The sequence below is a fragment of the Mobula hypostoma genome, chromosome 21 (genome assembly GCF_963921235.1).
Source record: "Mobula hypostoma chromosome 21, sMobHyp1.1, whole genome shotgun sequence".
Lineage (NCBI taxonomy): Eukaryota > Metazoa > Chordata > Chondrichthyes > Myliobatiformes > Myliobatidae > Mobula > Mobula hypostoma.
This window is the reverse complement of record NC_086117.1, coordinates 13,058,016-13,076,493: the sequence shown is the minus strand read 5'-3', so window position 1 is coordinate 13,076,493 and position 18,478 is coordinate 13,058,016. Positions and strand designations below refer to the sequence as shown.

Sequence of the window (18,478 nt, the reverse complement as noted above, 5' to 3'; positions counted from 1 at the left end):
CAAACAAGAACTGAAAGACTCTTAGCTGGCTACAAAAAGCGTTTACAAGCTGTGATACTTGCCAAAAGGGGTGTTACTCAGTAATGACCATGCACGGTGCCCAAACTTTTGCTTCGGGCCTGTTTCCTTTTTTGTTATTTTGAAACTGTAAAAGATGGAAATAAAAAAGTAATCTTGCTTAAAATATTAAAGAAATGTGCCATTTTTAACCCCACACAAAATGCTGGTGGAACGCAGCAGGCCAGACAGCATCCATAGGAAGAAGCACAGTCGACATTCTGGGCCGAGACCCTTTGCTTGAATTTCCAGCATCTGCAGATTTCCTCGTGTTTTCAACTTTAACTTTATGCCTTTTGGAAATCAGATCATCTTTTACTCGCTAAGCTATTCACAGTAACAGAAATTTTGACCAGGGATGCCCAAACTTTTGCATGCCACTGTAAATATTAGAAGAGAAAAGTAGAAATAATAAAAAATGTTACCACAAACAGTCTAACAAAAGAGGTCATCATTTCCTTGGCTATAAGATGGCAGTAGGATGGTGCTAGTGATGCATTAGGCAGTTTTGACCCTTGTAGAGCCTTCTTATGTGCCGATTTGCAGTTTCCAGACCGTGCAGTGATACAGCATGTTAGGATGCTGGATCATGGGAGTACCCCTGGATGTTGACAGTAGTGGATTTGGTGAAGGTAATGCCAATGAACTTCAAGAAAAACTACTTGAATTCTTTCTTGTTGGTGATGATCATTGCCTGGCCTTGTCAAATATTACTTACTCTACACATCAGACATGGAATTTTTCATTGGTTGGGGAATTGAAAATGGAATTGAGTATTGCGCAATCTTCAGCAACTATCTCCACTTATAAGTGGAACAAGACCATTAACGGTGCAGTTGAAGATGATTGGTACTAGGACCACTGCACTGAAGTGCAGTGTCATTGGATTTGGATGACTAACTTTCAGCAGACTTTCTGTGAGGTTTAACACCAGCTATGGGAGTGTTTTATCTTTGATGTCTATTGATTTCAGTTTTCCAGACCTCCCTGATACCACACTCACTCTCATCCTGTAATTATTTAAATTAACTTCTCCAGCTGTGATAGCATTTGACCGCACATTAATGGATCTAGGAACTCAACCTTTGGTACCAATGGTGTTGCAGGAATTGCCAGTCAGTGTTGAACTCAATATAGGACTGCTTTAGGGACTCCAGCTCTGGACTTTTCCTCAGGGTTTACTCCCAAAGCCTTCTCCATGAGTTCGTATAGCTGCAAGGCAGTGGAGGTTTGATTTGAGCTGCCAACTATGGCTGATGAGCCTCATCTGCTCGAAGTGACTGGTTTTAGGGCTCCAATAACCTGCCTTTGCCCCTTCTCCTAATAGTAGAAAAGGTTCTGCGGGGCTCAGTAGCTAAGCCACATGTGAAGGCCAGAACTTAGTTGTCGGAAGCTATTTGAGATGCATGCCGTTGGAAGGATTTAATAGGTAGTGGGATCTTATCCCCACTACCTCCCCTGGCTATGATAACCTTAAGGAACCTCACAGTTATAGGGAAGTATTTAAATTGCCATTTCACCTGTAGTTTTTAACCAAATAAACCATAATCGTTCAAATAATTTTTACATAATGCATTCTACAAACAGATCTCCAGTTTGCAAGATATGTTGGACCAAAGCATCTCTGAACTTAATCCTTTTCTGTAACTTATTTCTGCATTCATTGTATTTGCTAAAATAGAAAGAAATTTAAGGGCAATTTATTAAGAAAATTATTAGCTCCAAAACTTAGGAAATATTCTAACACTTTAAAGGACAGATTTTTCTGCATTTCTGGATGATATCCAATATAAGCTTTATATTTGCTTTCCAGAGTTATCCTCAAACAGTTTTATATCATTAGTGTTTAAAGTTATTGCCTTCAGTAGATCAAATATCCTATGAACTTTGAAAAAAAGGAATAAACTGCAAAGAAATACATCATCTTTCATATAAAGATCTGTTTATCCCAGGGAATTCTGTTTCATTTGCATGAGATTTTCCCCGAAGTGTCAAATCAAACATTTGATCAAAACTTCATAAGCTTTTGGTATTCAGTTAGTATTTGTATTAAAATTATCTAGTGGATCCAAAGCTATCCTTCCTTTACCTGAAATATACAAGACACTAATCTCATTTTTACCACTTCAGCCATATCTTACATCAGCAAAAACCCCCACAAGTGACACACATCAAAGTTGCTGGTGAACGCAGCAGGCCAGGCAGCATCTCTAGGAAGAGGTACAGTCGACGTTTCAGGCCGAGACCCTTCGTCAGGACTAACTGAAGGAAGAGTTAGTAAGAGATTTGAAATTGGGAAGGGGAGGGGGAGATCCAAAATGATAGGAGAAGACAGGAGGGGGAGGGATGGGGCCAAGAGCTGGACAGGTGATTGGCAAAGGGGATATGAGTGGATCATGGGACAGGAGGTCCGGGGAGAAAGACAAGTGGGGGGGGAGAAGAACCCAGAGGATGGGCAAGGGGTATAGTCAGAGGGACAGAGGGAGAAAAAGGAGAGTGAGAGAAAGAATGTGTGTATAAAAATAAATAACGGATGGGGTACGAGGGGGAGGTGGGGCATTAGCGGAAGTTAGAGAAGTCAATGTTCATGCCATCAGGTTGAAGGCTACCCAGACGGAATATAAGGTGTTGTTCCTCCAACCTGAGTGTGGCCACACATTTTATTTCCACATCCCATTCCCATTCTAACATGTCTATTCTCGGCCTCCTCTACTGGAAAGATGAAGCCACACTCAGGTTGGAGGAACAACACCTTACGTTCCGTCTGGGTAGCCTCCAACCTGATGGCATGAACATTGACTTCTCTAACTTCCGTTATCGCCCCACCTCCCCCTCGTACCCCATCAGTTACACACATTTTTATACACACATTCTTTCTCTCACTCTCCTTTTTCTCCCTCTGTCCCTCTGACTATAACCCTTGCCCATCCTCTGGGTTCCCCCCCATTGTCTTTCTCCCCAGACTTCCTGTCCCATGATCCTCTCATATCCCCTTTGCCAATCACCTGTCCAGCTCTTGGCTCCATCCCTCCCCCTCCTATCTTCTCCTATCATTTTGGATCTCCCCCTCCCCCTCCAACTTTCAAATCCCTTACTCACTCTTCCTTCAGTTAGTCCTGATGAAGGCTCTCGGCCTGAAACGTCGACTGCACCTCTTCCTAGAGATGCTGCCTGGCCTGCTGCGTTCACCAGCAACTTTGATGTGTGTTGCTTGAATTTCCAGCATCTGCAGAATTCCTGTTGTTTGCGTTTTAAAACCCCCACAAGTGGTTCAGTAGGTGCTTCCCGGCTAAAAATGAAATTGCTTTTATGGTATGTTTGGATTTTAGTAGACAAGACCCATTAGAAAAGACCCAATCTTATATTGGTAAATCAATAATAGTTCGTATTGGTATAATGCAAAATGTTGTTGGTTGAACAACATAATGTCATATGATGCTATTGCAGCTTGGGGTGTTGGAGTTCAATTTCACCGCTGTCTGTAAGGAGTTTGTACAATCTTTCCGTGACTGCATAGGTTTCCTTCAGTTCCTCCTACAGTCCAAAGACATACTGGTTAGTAGGTTAATTAGTCATTGTAAATTGTCTTGCGATTAGGTGAGGGCTACAAATAGCTGGGTTGCTGGGCAGCATGGCTCATTAATCTAGAAGGGGCTGATCCCTTCTGTATATCTAAATAAATAAATAAATTTTGGCACCATATTATCAGCCCACTGGACCTACACGTTAATTTTCTATGATTTATATACATGTACAGCAGCAACTCCCTCTCCCAGGTTATGAATGTGCAATGTTTTCAGATGTTTAAGAGTTAAAAAAACACAAAAATCATTCGACATGATAATCATACCTCCACAGTGTTGAAACGAATGATGTTGATGAAAGTCAATTAACATAAATATTTCTTCATTGTCTTCCCTTTCCTAGTTACAATGGCTGGTTTTCATTAGCTTGAATATCAGTGCATGCTACATTGTTTAATAGAGTATGATTGTACAAGTATCAATAGAAGTGATTGCTTGTCAGTTTTCAAAGTGATTCTCTTAAGTGGCTTGCCGTGATGAAACTGGCAGCCCGTGTCCTTAAGAGATAATGATGTCTGATTACCGTGAGGAGGTTACATATAAATAGTTATTTTTTCCAAGACTGGTTCTCATTTGAATTTAATAATTTGGGGACTAATACGCAGGACAGGCATTTGTAACCTATATTATTGTACCTGCATTTAATAGTCTCCAATATTTAAAAAATATTCCTACTAAACTTCACATTTCATCATGTTATACTTCATCTGGCCCCTTGTCTAATTACTTAACTGATCACTATCCCTTTGTGGCCTTTTTGTGTCTTAATCATACCCTATTTTCTACCTAACTCTGTATAATCAGGAAACTTGGAACCTTGTACTCAGTTTCCTTGTCTAGGTAATTAATATACATTGTAAGCTGTTGATGCCCAAGCAATGACTCTTGCATCTCATGACTAACAACCTACTTTCCCAAAAAATTAGCATTTAATTTCTTTTTCCTATTTTCAGTCTGCTCACCAACTGTCTGTGATTATCTGCACTCTGAGGAGGATTAATCCTGTATAAGTGAATTTAAGAGAAAGGTTCTTATACTACTCCTGTGGTTTTCCTCACGTGATGTCAGTGTCTAGATGACAGAAAATTTCCAAGTTTAATAATCAGCTGCATTATTATTATTTTATAAAACTACCAGCATGGTAAAGGCAAATTATATGAAGTTTGTCTATTTTTATTTAGTAAATCCTCTTCTTAAAGTTCAAGATATTGAACACTGCCATCTTTAATAGCAAAAAATAGGAATGAGTAACCTTGTTGCATGTCATAAACTATTGAAAAACGCCAGGAGGAGTTCCAATGTATTCAAATCATCAACAGATCCATATACAATTGCACAATTATGTAGCATTATTTCATACCTTTAGGGTTGTATTTAGTCGACACCTTATAGTGTTCTGATATTAAGGATTTATAGCAGAAGCACATTAGAATATGACACAACAGCTGTATTTCTTTTTGAATTTATGCAAAATGGAGTTACAACAAAATTGAACAAATGATATATTAGGGTACGCTGACTGCGGAAGTAAATAAACTAACATCCATTCTGCTACCTAATTATTACTGTGTAAAATCTTGCCTAAAGGGGATTTGAAAATCAGTCGGATAATCTTTAATAATCATTAGTAGGAAAATGACAGATTGCATAGATTTTGCATTTTGCATAAATGAAGGAAATCTTGTGCCAAGATGGAAAGGACACATTATACCAGTGAAATACTTTTGCATGCTCTTGGATTCAATTACAAACTTCCATTACAAAGTGTCCAAATTATACTGCAATAGAATTGGTATTACACAACTATATGGACATAAAGACCTTCATCTGCTTGCTTCTGAGATCCATTTGGGAGTGTGTGATGGGTGGTGGGTGCAAGAGGTGTTGGGCATCTTGAGGATTAGCTTGGAGCAATCTATCAGGAGTCGGGGTTGGAATCAACACAGGCTTCTGGGGTGGGGTGCAAATAGGGTCTGGAGTCACAACTGGAATGGGTTGGTTGTGCAGAGCTCAAGAATGACCACTACAGCAAGGGGATGAAGGCAGGTGAGAAGGACAATTTAAAATCTTAAACATCAAACTTTAGGACAGTCTACTTCAACTCTTATTTCTATATTCCTTCCAAGCACACTATGTGCTTTGCAAAGATAAAGGTTCAAGGCAATTCAATGAGACATAATCAGAGAGAAATGCACACCAACCCAAAGTTGGACATGAGGATTACTGAAGATAAGTTTGATGAAAGAAATGCATTTTAAATAAGGAGCGAGAAACAAAGTAATAAAATGTTTCAAACAAGGAATTCCGGAGATTAGATCCTAAATGCCCAATCCTCTCCTCACTTAAAGTCTATTTCTACGATTAAACTTGACTCATCTTAATATTCATCTTTGTGTTTTACTGTATGTCTCAGTGCTTTGAGACTTTTTCCTTGTTAATTGTAGTAGCATCTAAACCTTTGAACTTTCTATCCAACAACGTAGGTGTACCTTTACCATCAAGAATGCAGTAGTGCAAGAAGTTGGCCTGCTACCAACGTCTCAAGGACGAGTAAAGATGGGTAATATATGCTGGTTTTGCCCAAATCCTGAAAATAAATACCACAGAGGAAGAGATGCCTAGACAGTGGATGATACCATATTTGATGCACTAACACCATCATTAACAGTATTGCCAAATCAGGCTTCCTGCAAAATCAAGGGTGGAACTGGATTATGGTGGCTTACATCAGGAAATAAGTATCAGAATGGAATGTTTTGCAGTGGGATTTCAGTTAACACCTATACAGCAGAGAAGGGATTTAGTCCTTAAAAACAAACTCTTCTTGGTAGCCATTCAAATTGTAACTCCATTTTATGTTAGTAAAATTAAAATGTGCAATGCATGATTGGTGAAACCAATATAAAACCAGTATCTGGGTGATGAATAAGGGAAAAGGCTCATGTGGATTGTACATGGAAATATCCTGTCCAATTTTGCAAATACACCCATGAATGGTCATTAGTACAATAAGTTCTGCAACATTTGGCGAATGAAAACCCACACTATAACCACACCTCATATCTCATCTCAAGATGGCCAGATGAGGTTGTAGCATCACAGTAGTTACAAGGTAGGAAGGATCAACATGACAAAACGATCTGAACACAACAATGAGAAATTTTGAATGTAACCAGAGGCCTAGGCTTCATCACTGTGGATAGGCCAGGGTCTGAAAGTAAGTTGGCACAATGTTTAGATGGCCAGGATATGGGGTCAAAAGCTCAGTTCAGCTACTGCTGCATTAATTCTGAAAGTAATTGCCTGACAAACAGACTGAGAGTACGGAAGCAACAGAAGAGTTAAGAGGAGTATGAAGATAGTTAGAGATAAATAACTAGCTTTTTAAATTTTTTCTCTGTATGCTGATGTTTTTTTTACTGAAGACCCAACTTATCTACCCCCTACTTATCCATGCCCCTACTTAAAGGGAGGAAAAGAACTTACAGCTCATGAATATTGTTGTGGTGCCAGTAAAGAACAAAGACACTGGGAACATGCAAGAAAGACTGAGCTAACCTATTCAGGTATTGTTTGTACTCCCAATGGGAATGTTGAACCAGCTCACAATCACTCACAGTACTTTAAACTACATACAATTCCAAATAGTCAAAAGGTTTCAGAGGGTGATCCACTGAATATAATTCTCTCGATTAAAGTGCTTACATAAATATGCTGTCACACACAAATTAACCTATTTGATTATTTTGAATACATGTTTCAATTGTGGATATACAAAGACATTGTTGTTAAATAAGCTACTTATTTCTGTATATAATTTAACAGCCAATAACATAACATTTGAAACATTAATACTATCTTGTTGCAGAACATTATCACAAAGACATATATCTAAAAATTGGATCAATATATACAGGATATAATAGCTTAGAATGTGTTACAATTATTCCTTGAACGTGGCATTGCAGGTAGATATGGTCATAAAGAGAGCTTTTGACAAACAGCCTTCATAAATCAAAGTATCAACTAGAGGAGTTGGAATATTATGTTGAAGTTGTATAAGACCATAAGACCATAAGATACAGGAGTAGAAGTAGGCCATTCATTCATGGGCTGATCTAATTCTTCCCGTCATCCCCGCTCCCCTGCCTTCTCCCCATACCCTTTGATGCCCTGGCTAATTGAGAACCTGTCTATCTCTGCCTTATATGCACCCAATGACTTGGCCTCCACAGCCGCTCGTAGAAACAAATTCCACAGATTTACCACCCTCTGACTAAAGTAATTTCTCTGCATCTCTGTTCTAAATGGACATTCTTCAATCCTGAAGTCGTGCCCTCTTGTCCTGGACTCCCCTACTAGGAGAAATAACTTTGCCATATCTATTCTGTTCAGGCCTTATAACATTTGGAATGTTTCTATGAGATTCCCCACCCCCACCCCATTCTCCTAAACTCCAGGGAATACAGCCCAAGAGCTGCCAGACGTTCCTATTACAGCAACCCTTTCATTCCTGGAATCATTCTCGTGAATCTTCTCTGAACCCTCCCCAATGTCAGTATATCCTTTCTAAAATAAGGAACCAAAACTGCACACAATATTTCAAGTGTGGACTCACAAGTGCCTTATAGAGCCTCAACATCACATCCCTGCTCTTATATTCTATACCTCTAGAAATGAATGCCAATATTGCATTCGCCTTCTTCACCAACTCAGCCTGGAGGTTAACTTTTAGGGTATCCTGCACAAGAACTCCCAAGTCCCTTTGTATCTCTGCATTTTGAATTCTCTCCCCATCTAAATAATAGTCTGCCCGTTTATTTCTTCCACCAAAGTGCACAACCATACACTTTCCAACATTGTATTTCATTTGCCACTTGTTTGCCCTTTCCTCTAAACTATCTAAGTCTCCCTGCAGGCTCTCTGTTTCTACAACACTACCCGCTCCTCCACCTATCTTTGTATCATTGGCAAATTTAGCCACAAATCCATTCATCGCATAGTCCAAATCATTGACTTACATTCTAAAGATGTTGTTGAAGCCTAATTTGGAATATTATGTGCAGTTCTGGTCAGCTACCAACAGGAAAGAAATCAATAAGATTGAAAGAGTGCAGAGAAAATTTACAGGACTTGAGGACCGGAGTGAAATAGAAAAGTTGAAAAGGCTGGGACTTTATTCCCTGGATCATAGGAGATTGAGGGGGGATTTGATAAGAGGTATACAATATTATGATGGGTATAGATAGAGTAAATGCAATCAGGCTTTTCCACTGAGGGTGATGTCTGAGACTAGAACTAGAGGTCATGGGTTAAGGGTGAATAGTGAAATGTTTAAGGGAAACACGAGGGGGAACTTCTTCACAGAGGGTGGTGAGAGTGTGAGCTGTCAACATAAGTGGTAGATATGGGTTGGATTTCAACATTTAAGAGAAATTTGAATAGGTACGTGGATGAGGGGAGCATGGTGTAGATGCAGGTCGGTAGGACTAGATAGTATAATAGCTCGGCATGTACTAGATGGGCCAAAGGGCCTGGTTCTGTGCTGCAGTGTTCTGTGACTCTAATATGTCAAATTTTATATGATGCTAATGAATCAATGACACCACAGCATAGAAGAGAGGCAGTATGGATAAGGATTCTAGTGCTTAATTTCATATATTTCACATTTGTGGAGTCAATGTCCTAATATGGTAGATGGACAACCACAGAAGTAACCTGCATGTTAAAAACATCAGTTACAAGATAAGGTGCCAGCTGAAGTTGAGGATGTAGTAAGTATGAATTTATACTGATTCAATAGCACTGTTGTTCAATGGCTAGGGTTAGCATTAGGTGTCCAAAACAGAGTCCAGGGCAGCTAAAACCAATAGTATAAAACATTCAATGACTTTGAAAGTGTTGCCACGGCTAGTGGAGACAGCAAGCCCATTCATCAAACAAATAAACTGTCACATTCATACAATTACCATAAACTACATGCACACTTCCAGCATAATATGCATACTCATCAGTCATTTCAAATACATTTGCTCATATACCCATTCAGTAACATTCTTTGATCTCTTGCAGAGCATGCACCAGCTGCAAACTGGAGCAGACCCCTTCCATATATAGTTAATTGGAGGATGGTTGATATCCTTGAACATTCAACGTATAGTCTTGCAAGTGTTAAAGTAACCTGACTGCAGTTCTCCTTGGCATTCTACATAGTTCAGATCGAGGCTTATGCTTTGTTAAAGTGGAAACATTCATATGTTGCTGCCATCTAGTTGTAAAATGCTACTCAGGCAGAGCTTTTACTTTGGATGAATGAAATTCAGAGAATGACATGAACTTATCAAATCAAAGGGTGCCCTCATCCTGAATATTGGTGTAGAGTTACTGTAATATGTTTCTGAGGAAAATAGGCGAAGTTAGTTTTATCCCTTTTGCCTATCACCTGTCCAGCTCTTGGCTCCATCCCTCCCCCTCCTGTCTTCTCCTATCATTTCAGATCTCCCTCTCCCCCTCCAACTTTCAAATCTCTTACTAGCTCTTCTTTCAGTTAGTCCTGACAAAGGGTCTCAGCCCGAAACGTCGACTGTACCTCTTCCTAGAGATGCTGCCTGGCCTGCTGCATTCACCAGCAACTTTGATGTGTGTTGCTTGAATTTCCAGCATTTGCACATTTCCTCGTGTTCGCGAAGTTAGTTTTTGCTCATTCTGAATGTCTTTTGTGGAAGTTGTGGTGAGTTCCTGCCTTGAGTTGATAATATCCATCTTATAAATGTACTCTAACATTGCGACTGGGTAGTGAGTTTCCAGGTTTAGACCCAGTAATATTGAAGGATTGATGATACACATTCAGGTTAGGATAGCAAGATTTCAAATATGCCCATTGACTTCGTCCTTTTGGATGTTATATGGTAAAGATACATGCTATGAACATAAAGGTTTTCTTCAATTAACTTGAAGCTACACTTATGGAGCTGAATTCTCCTTTCCTTGAGCAGAAAGCATCCATGATGTCTCACAATTACTGGTGCACAACACAAAAAATTTTGCAGATGCTGGAAATCCAAAGAAACATACGCAAAATGCTGAAGGAACTCAGCAGATCAGACAGCATCTATGGAAATGAATAAACAGGCAACATTTCGGGCCCAGACGCTTCTTCAGGAATGGAAAGGAAGAGGGAAGACACACAGAATAAAAAAAGGTGGGGGAGTGGAAGGAGGATAGTTAGAAGGTGACAGGAGACAGGGAGTTAAGAAGTATAATCAAAATAGCTGTGGGAATTGGTAGGTTTATAAAAAAATGTCAGTCGACAGTTTGTCTCCAGAGATGGAGACAGAGGGATCGAGAAAGAGAAGGGAGCTGCGAAATTAGGTATATGTCATCTGCGAATGCCTGGAGCGTTGCACCTGACATATACCTCAAGTGAGAAATCTCATGATGAAAGTGACACTGCCTAAAAACATCAAGTGATTCAGGTGACCAACATCTAGCACCACTTATTTAGAAATCCTTTGCTCCCTGATGTGTTGGTCTATAAAGAACTCAATGTAGGAGAGTGGCTCCTCAAAGGCTTCTGGGACTTGGAATTACCTATACTTATAACGCCCACCCCTCCACAGTTCAAACTGAATCACCAGTGTGCAAATAATTGTCTTCAAGTTGAGTCTTTAAGCTTTTGAAGGGCATGCCCTGCTGTTAAGTGTGTTGATGACATTTTCCTGATTCAACTTCACCAGCAAAGGATTTACTTTCTAATTATATTTTGTGATTTTGACTTTTTATCAACTAATTTAGAGCATAAAACCATATGCATGACCAAATACTTCGGCCAAGTCAAGCTAGGTTCAGTCCACAAAACCCATGGATGTACTAAAATTGTATAGATATGTGGGTCCATTTGTGCAGTATTTCCCAGTTCTTTGGCCATCCAGTACGGAATAGTGAAGCCTCCGTGTAAAACAGGCCTCAAATGATTTCTCACTGAGAACTCAATGCTGCACATTGGTAGGGGGCTTGGTGGTGGTGTTGGGGGTGGGTGCACTGCTGGTGTGTCAATTTATGAGATTCTGAGCTTTATAAATCGTCTTAGAATTTAAATTGATTTAACTCATTTAAAATATTACATATTATAAAATAATGTAATAAAATTAAGTAAAAATAATTTACTGAGTTTACCTCTCTAATCCTAATCTCTGTTCCTGTGCCAGGTCTGGCTGGCAATGGGATCATTGGGGCAAACTATCTAAAGTAATGCCGAAGAATCCCAGTAGAGTCCAAGAATGCAGTGGACTGCAGATGTCTGGAACATACTTGTTAGCTGCTCGTTCACTTAGGACTTGCTTGCCAAACGCAGCACAATTTGACCCTTAAGACACAGTGTCAAGTCATCTTTCTTTTAGGCAGTCCATCAAGTTGACATAACTTGCCTTGGTTCAATACTCTGGGCTCTAGCTAGACCAGTAAGTTAACCACCATGCAGCTGCACCCTGGTGTAGCAGTATGCAATTCAAATTAAACACTATCCAATATATAGTACAATTGGAATTTTAAATTACTGAGCTTACTCACAATAGTGAAGAAAAAGAAGCCTCTCAGATCCCAGTCATCTTAATTGCAACAACAATAAGTTGATCAATTAAGACAATGCTTCAAATTATCAACACACATTTGTATGAACAAATAATTTACAGAATGAATAAATGATGTTTTGTTTTGTGAAACTTGAAATCTTACTCTCATTTAGCTGAAACATCATGCGCTCTTGGTGTAAGAACTGAAGGAGCCTAATAATAAAATGCATCATTTATTATCATTGGGTGTCATGTAAAATCAAACTAAATTGACCTGATAAGTCAGTTACTGTAAGAGGCTGGACTCTACCAATTCAATCCTAGTAACCTGACGTGAACCAAGTGATAAAATGGGTTTACTGCTGGGACATCCAGCTCAAATGGAATTAATCTGTACAATAAACAGTACAGTTACTTGCAGGCAAGTTCAAACAACAGAAACTTTCATCTAATTTTGGGTTAAATTCCTGATCTTAGGGTCTAGACGAAGGCGAGCATAAAAAACAGAAAATATCACAAGTGTTACACCACAGGGCACTCTTTTGATCCTGGAACCCAGGCACATTTTTGAGATGAGAACTACTTAGTTCCTGGCTATATATATTAACCTCACCTGTGGATCTTTTATTTGGATTCAGTGTACCCAGAATAGAAAGAATTGTGTTACTCAGCACTACTGTGTGCCCCTGTGGATCAATGAGCAAGTTGCAAACTGTCATCCTGAACCACTGATAGCAGGGAGTGGAATACCTTTCAATTCCTGTTGAAGTCATAGTTAAGTTTGCTGACGACACCACCGTCATTGGCTGAATCAAAGGTGGTGATGAATCAGCATATGTATAAGAGGAAGGATCAAAATCTGGCTGAGTGGTGCCAAAACAATAACCTCATATTTAATGTCAGCAAGACCACGGAGCTGATTATTGAATTCAGGAGAAGGAAACTGTAGGTCCATAAGCCAGTCCTCATTGCGGGGGTCAGAGGTGGAGAAGGTCAGCAACTTTAAATTCCTTAGTGTTAGAATTTCAGAGGACCTGTCCTGGGCCCAGCATGTAAATGCAATTAGAAAAAAAGCACAACTGCACCTCTACTTCCTGAGGAGTTTATGACATCTAAAACTTTGACTAATTCCTATAGATGTGTGGTAGAGAATATATTGATGGCTAGGTCACCCAATGCCCTTGAACAGAAAATCCTACAAGAAGTCATGGATATCTCCTCCCCACCACTGAGCACATTTATATGGAGCGTTGTGGTAAGAAAGCAGCATTCATCATCAGGGTCCCCACCACCTGGGTCATGCTTTCTTCCCGCTGCTGCCATCAGAAAGAAAGTACAGGATCCTCAGGACTCACACATCGGCTGTTAACCCTCTACCATCAGACTCTTGAACCAGATGGGTAACTTCACTTGCCCTATCACTAAACAGTCTTACAATCAATGGACTCACTTTCAAGGACTCTTTATCTTATGTTCTCTATATTTAGAGCGTATTTATTTATTGCAACACACACAAAATGCTGGTGGAAGTCAGCAAGTCAGGCAGCATCTATTGAAATTGAATAAAAAGTCGACATCCTGGCCCAAGACCCTTCTTCAGGACTGGGGAAGAAGGGGGAAGTCACCAGACTGGTCGGGGGGGGGGGAGGGAGGCTAGGTGAAACCAGGTAGGTAGGAAAGATAAAGGGCTGGAGAGGAGAGTGGATCATAGGAAAAAAGGAAGAAGGAGGGGACCCAGGGGGAGTTGATAGGCAGGTGAGAAGAGTTAACAGGCTAGATTGGGGAATAGAAGAAGAGGGGAGGGGGAGGGAATTTTTTTTTACTAGATGGAGAAATTGATATTCATGCCATCAGGTTGGAGGCTACCCAGATGGAATATAAGGTGGTGCTCCTCCACTGTGAGGGTGGCCTCATCATGGCACAAGAGGAGGTCATGGGCTGACATGTCAGAATAGGAATGGGAATTGGAATTAATATGTTTGGCCACTGGGAAGTTCCGCTTTTGGCAGATGGTGCAGTGGTGCTTGACCAATGGGTCCCTCAATTGATAACAGATCTCATCAATACAGAGGCGGCCTCATCAGGCACACAGACACAATAGACACCCCAGTAGGTCACAGCTGAAGTGCTGCCTCACCTGGAAGGACTGTTTGGGGCCCTGAATAGAGGTGAGGGAGGAGGTGAATGGGCAGGTGTAGCACTTTGGCCATTTGCAGGGATACGTGAGTGAGGGAGATAAGTGGAGAAGGACAAATGGACAAGGGAATCACAGAGGGAGTGATTCCTGTGGAAAGCAGAGGCAGTGGGAGAGGTAAGGATACGTTTGATGGTAGGATTCCTTTAGAGATGGCAAAAGCTTCAGAGGATGATGTGTTGGAGGCTCATGGGGTGGTAGGTTAGGACAAGCGAAACTCTATATCACTGTTAAGACGGCAGGAATATGGGTAATATTATTTCTTTTTGTCCCTTTTTTTGTATTTGTACAGTTTGTTGTCTTTTGCACACTGGTTGGTCGCCTTGTTGGTGCATTCTCTTGTTGATTCTATTGCATGCCTAGTGTGTCTCTATATGGATTGAATCAATACGGAAATGTGGGGAACATCTGTCCCAAATGGAGTTGGAGAGCAGTTGAGCAGAATCCTGGCAATGATTTTCTTGTGATACGTGGAAAGGAAACCACATTTTAGCCAGATGTCAAGATAGGAAAGAATTCTAGTTATCTGGTTAAAATGTAAGATGAGTGTAATCTATAATAAGCAGACTGGAAAACAAAAAGCTGGAGTTGCTGGAAATAGAACATAAAACATTACAGCACAGTACCGGTTCTTCGGCCTAGGATGTTGTGGCGGCGTTTTAATTTACTCTAAGATCAATCTAAACCTTCCCTCCTACATTGGCCTTGATCCTTTATCATCCATTACCAATCTAAGAGTTTCTAAGTGCCCCAAATGCCTCTGCCACTCACCCTGTTAGGGTGATCCATGCACACACCACTCTCTGTGTAAAGAACCTACTTTTCAAGTTCAAGTTCATTGTCATCAAAACCAAACTTCTGACATCCACCTATACTTTCCTCTAATCACCTTAAAATTATGATCCCTTGTATTAGCCATTTCTGTCCTTGGAAAAATGGTCTCTGGCATCCACACTATCTGTGCCCCTTATCTCCTTGTATACCTCTATCACCTCTATGTTAAATAAAAGCAGAAGATGTCAGAGATACTCAGTAGGCAGGCAGCATAATGCTTTGCACTGCAGACCTTTCATCAGTGAAACAAGTGCTCTTTCTTCACCTTGCAAGTTCTGATGAAGGTCATCAACATAAAACATTAAATCTCTTTCACTGTCCACAGCAGACGATTGAGAAGTGGTACGAAAGAATGCAGATACCCAGGAGTGCATGTCTACAGAGCATTAAAGGTAGCAGGAAAGGTCAATATGCCAGTTAAAAAATCAGAATCAGAGTTGATACCACCAGCCAATGTATGTCATGGAATTTGTTGTTTTGTGGCAGCGGTACATTGCAATATATAGTAATAAAAACTATAAATTACAAAAAGTATATATAAAAATAATTTAAATAGGTAGTGCAAAAAGATAGGGGGAAAATACTGAGGTAGTGTTCAAGGGTTCATTGTCCATTCAGAAATCTGATGGCGGAGAGGAAGAAGTTGTTACTGAAATGTTGAGTGTGTGTCTTCAGGTTCCTGTACCCTCTCCTTGATGGTAGCAATGAGAAGAGGGCAGGTCCTGGATGATGGCATGTTGTCTTTTTGAGGTGTTTTGGATGCTGGGGAGGCTAATTCCCAAGATGGAACTGGCTGAGTTTATAACTTTCTGCAGCATTTTCAGAATCTATGCAGTGACCCCTCCATACCAGATGGTGATGCAACTACTTAGAATGAATCCCACGGTATATCTGTAGAAATCAATGAAGTCGTAAGGAATGCTTTCCTTAAATAGCTCAGAATTGAAATATAGGAACAAAAACTGTATAACATTAATTCTGTTGCATGGTTTTGGCCACTTATTAAATGTGTAAGTAAGCTGGAAAGGGCACAGAAGAGATTCATGAGGATGTTGCCAGGACTGAAAAATTTTAACCATGCGAAAAGATTTGATAAGGCAGAGCAGTTTGTTTTGTAATGGAGGGAGATATGAGGAAGTTAAATGTGAGGAGCCCAAAGGGAGTAAATAGAGATAAGGACCTATTTCCCTCAGCAGAGTGTTCAAAAAACAGTAACTATAGATTTAAAGTAATTGGTACGTATATGAGGAAAAGTGGGATTTTCCCCCAGTCAGATGTTAGATATTTGTGTAGAGTAAACAGAAAAACCTTGTCACATTAACAGGTATTTGGATTTTACTTGAAGAACCTTGAAATGCAGGGTTATGTATGTATTTTGGAAAAGTTGTTTTGCTCTTAGTACACTGGAACAGAAATAATGGTCTAAGTAACCTCCCTCTCCATTGTAAATTATCTACAATTTCTTCATCAGTTGCATATTCTAAAATCCTGCAGGTGTAATCCAGGAAACAAGAAGGTGAAGAATCCGGAAGAAAATTCTTCTCCATCTCTCTCTGCTGCAAAACCAGGTCAAAAAGTTCATGTTGGAAGGGGAATGCCAGCAGATAGGAGGACACAAACCAGAAAGGGGGTAGACACTTCAAGAGGATCAAAAGGTATTGAGAGGGGGTTACGTTTAATGCAAGGAGGTATCCAGGATTAAGATGCTTGCCTGTGGGCTTCCCAAGTTGCCATGGTGGTAATGAAATTGGGCTGTCTCAGAAAGCCCATTGATGAGCATCCCAAGGAAAAAATATTTCAGGTTCCACTGCAGCACTGAGTGGTGAAGATATTGTCCTATGCCTCCCTGTCATGGAGATTATAAGGGTGACTCATGGTAGGAATTCCAGGTGACACAGAACAACTCATATTCATCAGCAAATAAGTGGCATTTAGAGAGAAAAGAATAAAATCACAAGAATATAAGAACATAATAAATAGGAGCGGGAGTAGGCCATCTGGCCCGTTCAGCCTACTCTGCCATTCAATAAGATCATGTCTGATCTGGCCACGGACTCATCTCCACTTACCTGCCCTTTGCCCATAATCTTTAATTCCCCTACTATGTGAAAATCTATCCAACCTTGTCTTAAATATGTTTACTGAGGTAGCCTCCACTGCTTCATTGGGCAGAGAATTCCACAGATTCACCATTCTCTGGGAAAAGCAGTTCCTATTCAGCTCCATCCTAAATCTACTTCCCCAAATCTCGAAGCTATGTTCCCATTCCTTAGTTCTAGTCTCACCTACCACTGGAAACAACTTTCCTGCCTCTTTCTTATCTATCCCTTTTATAATTTTATGTTTCTGTAAGATCTCCTCTCATTCTTCATAATTCCAGCAAGAACAGTCCCAGGCAACTCAACCTCTCCTCATAGTCTAACCCCCTCATCTCTGGAATCAACCTGGCAAACCTCTTCTGCACCACCTCCTAAGCCAGTATATCCTTCCTCAAGTAAGGAAACCTGAACTGCATGCAGTACTCCAGGTGCAGCCTCACCAGTACCCTGTACAGTTGCAGCATAACCTCCCTGCTCTTAAATTCAATCTCTCTAACAATGAATGTCAACACTCCATTTGCCTTCTTGATAGCCTGCTGCACCCGCACACCAACCTTTTGTGATTCATGCAGAAACACTCCCAAATCTCTTGCACAGCAGCATGCTGCAATTTTCACTATTTAAATAATAATCTGCTCTTTCATTTTTGCTTCCAAAATGGATGATCTCACATTTACCAACGTTGTACTCCATCTGCCAGACCCTTGCCCACTCACTTAACCTATCTATATCTCTCTTTAGACTCTCAGTATCTTCTGTACGATTTGCTTTTCCACTCAATTTAGTATCATCAGCAAACTTAGATACACTACACTTAGTTCCCTCTTTCAGATCATTCATGGATATCGTGAACAGTTGCGGGCCTGGCAAAGACCCCTGTGGCACACCACTCACTGACTGCCAAAATCAGTTGCATTATGTTAGAAAAATTGTGATTCTTTGAATTTTTAAGAAGACCTTTATGCAACAACCAAAAAAATCTAAGAAGATGCACTCTTGCATTATTAAAATTAAAATCACAGGCTTATATAGGATATTGCCAATGCCAGTGCAGTTTGATTTAAGAAATAATTTATCCTTAACATTGACTTCATATCATGTAATAGGTTAATCTAGCAATAAATTTACTCCTTCCCTTTG

The 18,478-nt window shown here is 40.2% G+C and overlaps 1 protein-coding gene and 1 long non-coding RNA gene across 2 annotated transcripts in view; one reads left to right on the top strand and one right to left on the bottom strand.

Annotated features, from left to right (window-relative positions):
- LOC134359794 (uncharacterized) overlaps positions 1-6,476 on the top strand; it is an 82,642-nt gene extending 76,166 nt beyond the window's left edge. Inside the window, exon 3 of the long non-coding RNA XR_010021205.1 lies at positions 6,125-6,476. This is a non-coding gene — a long non-coding RNA (uncharacterized LOC134359794). The remainder of the gene's footprint in view (positions 1-6,124) is intronic.
- Positions 1-18,478, bottom strand: part of ttll11 (tubulin tyrosine ligase-like family, member 11) — a 179,457-nt gene that overhangs the window by 24,237 nt on the left and 136,742 nt on the right. The gene's annotated exons all lie outside the window — the stretch shown is intronic.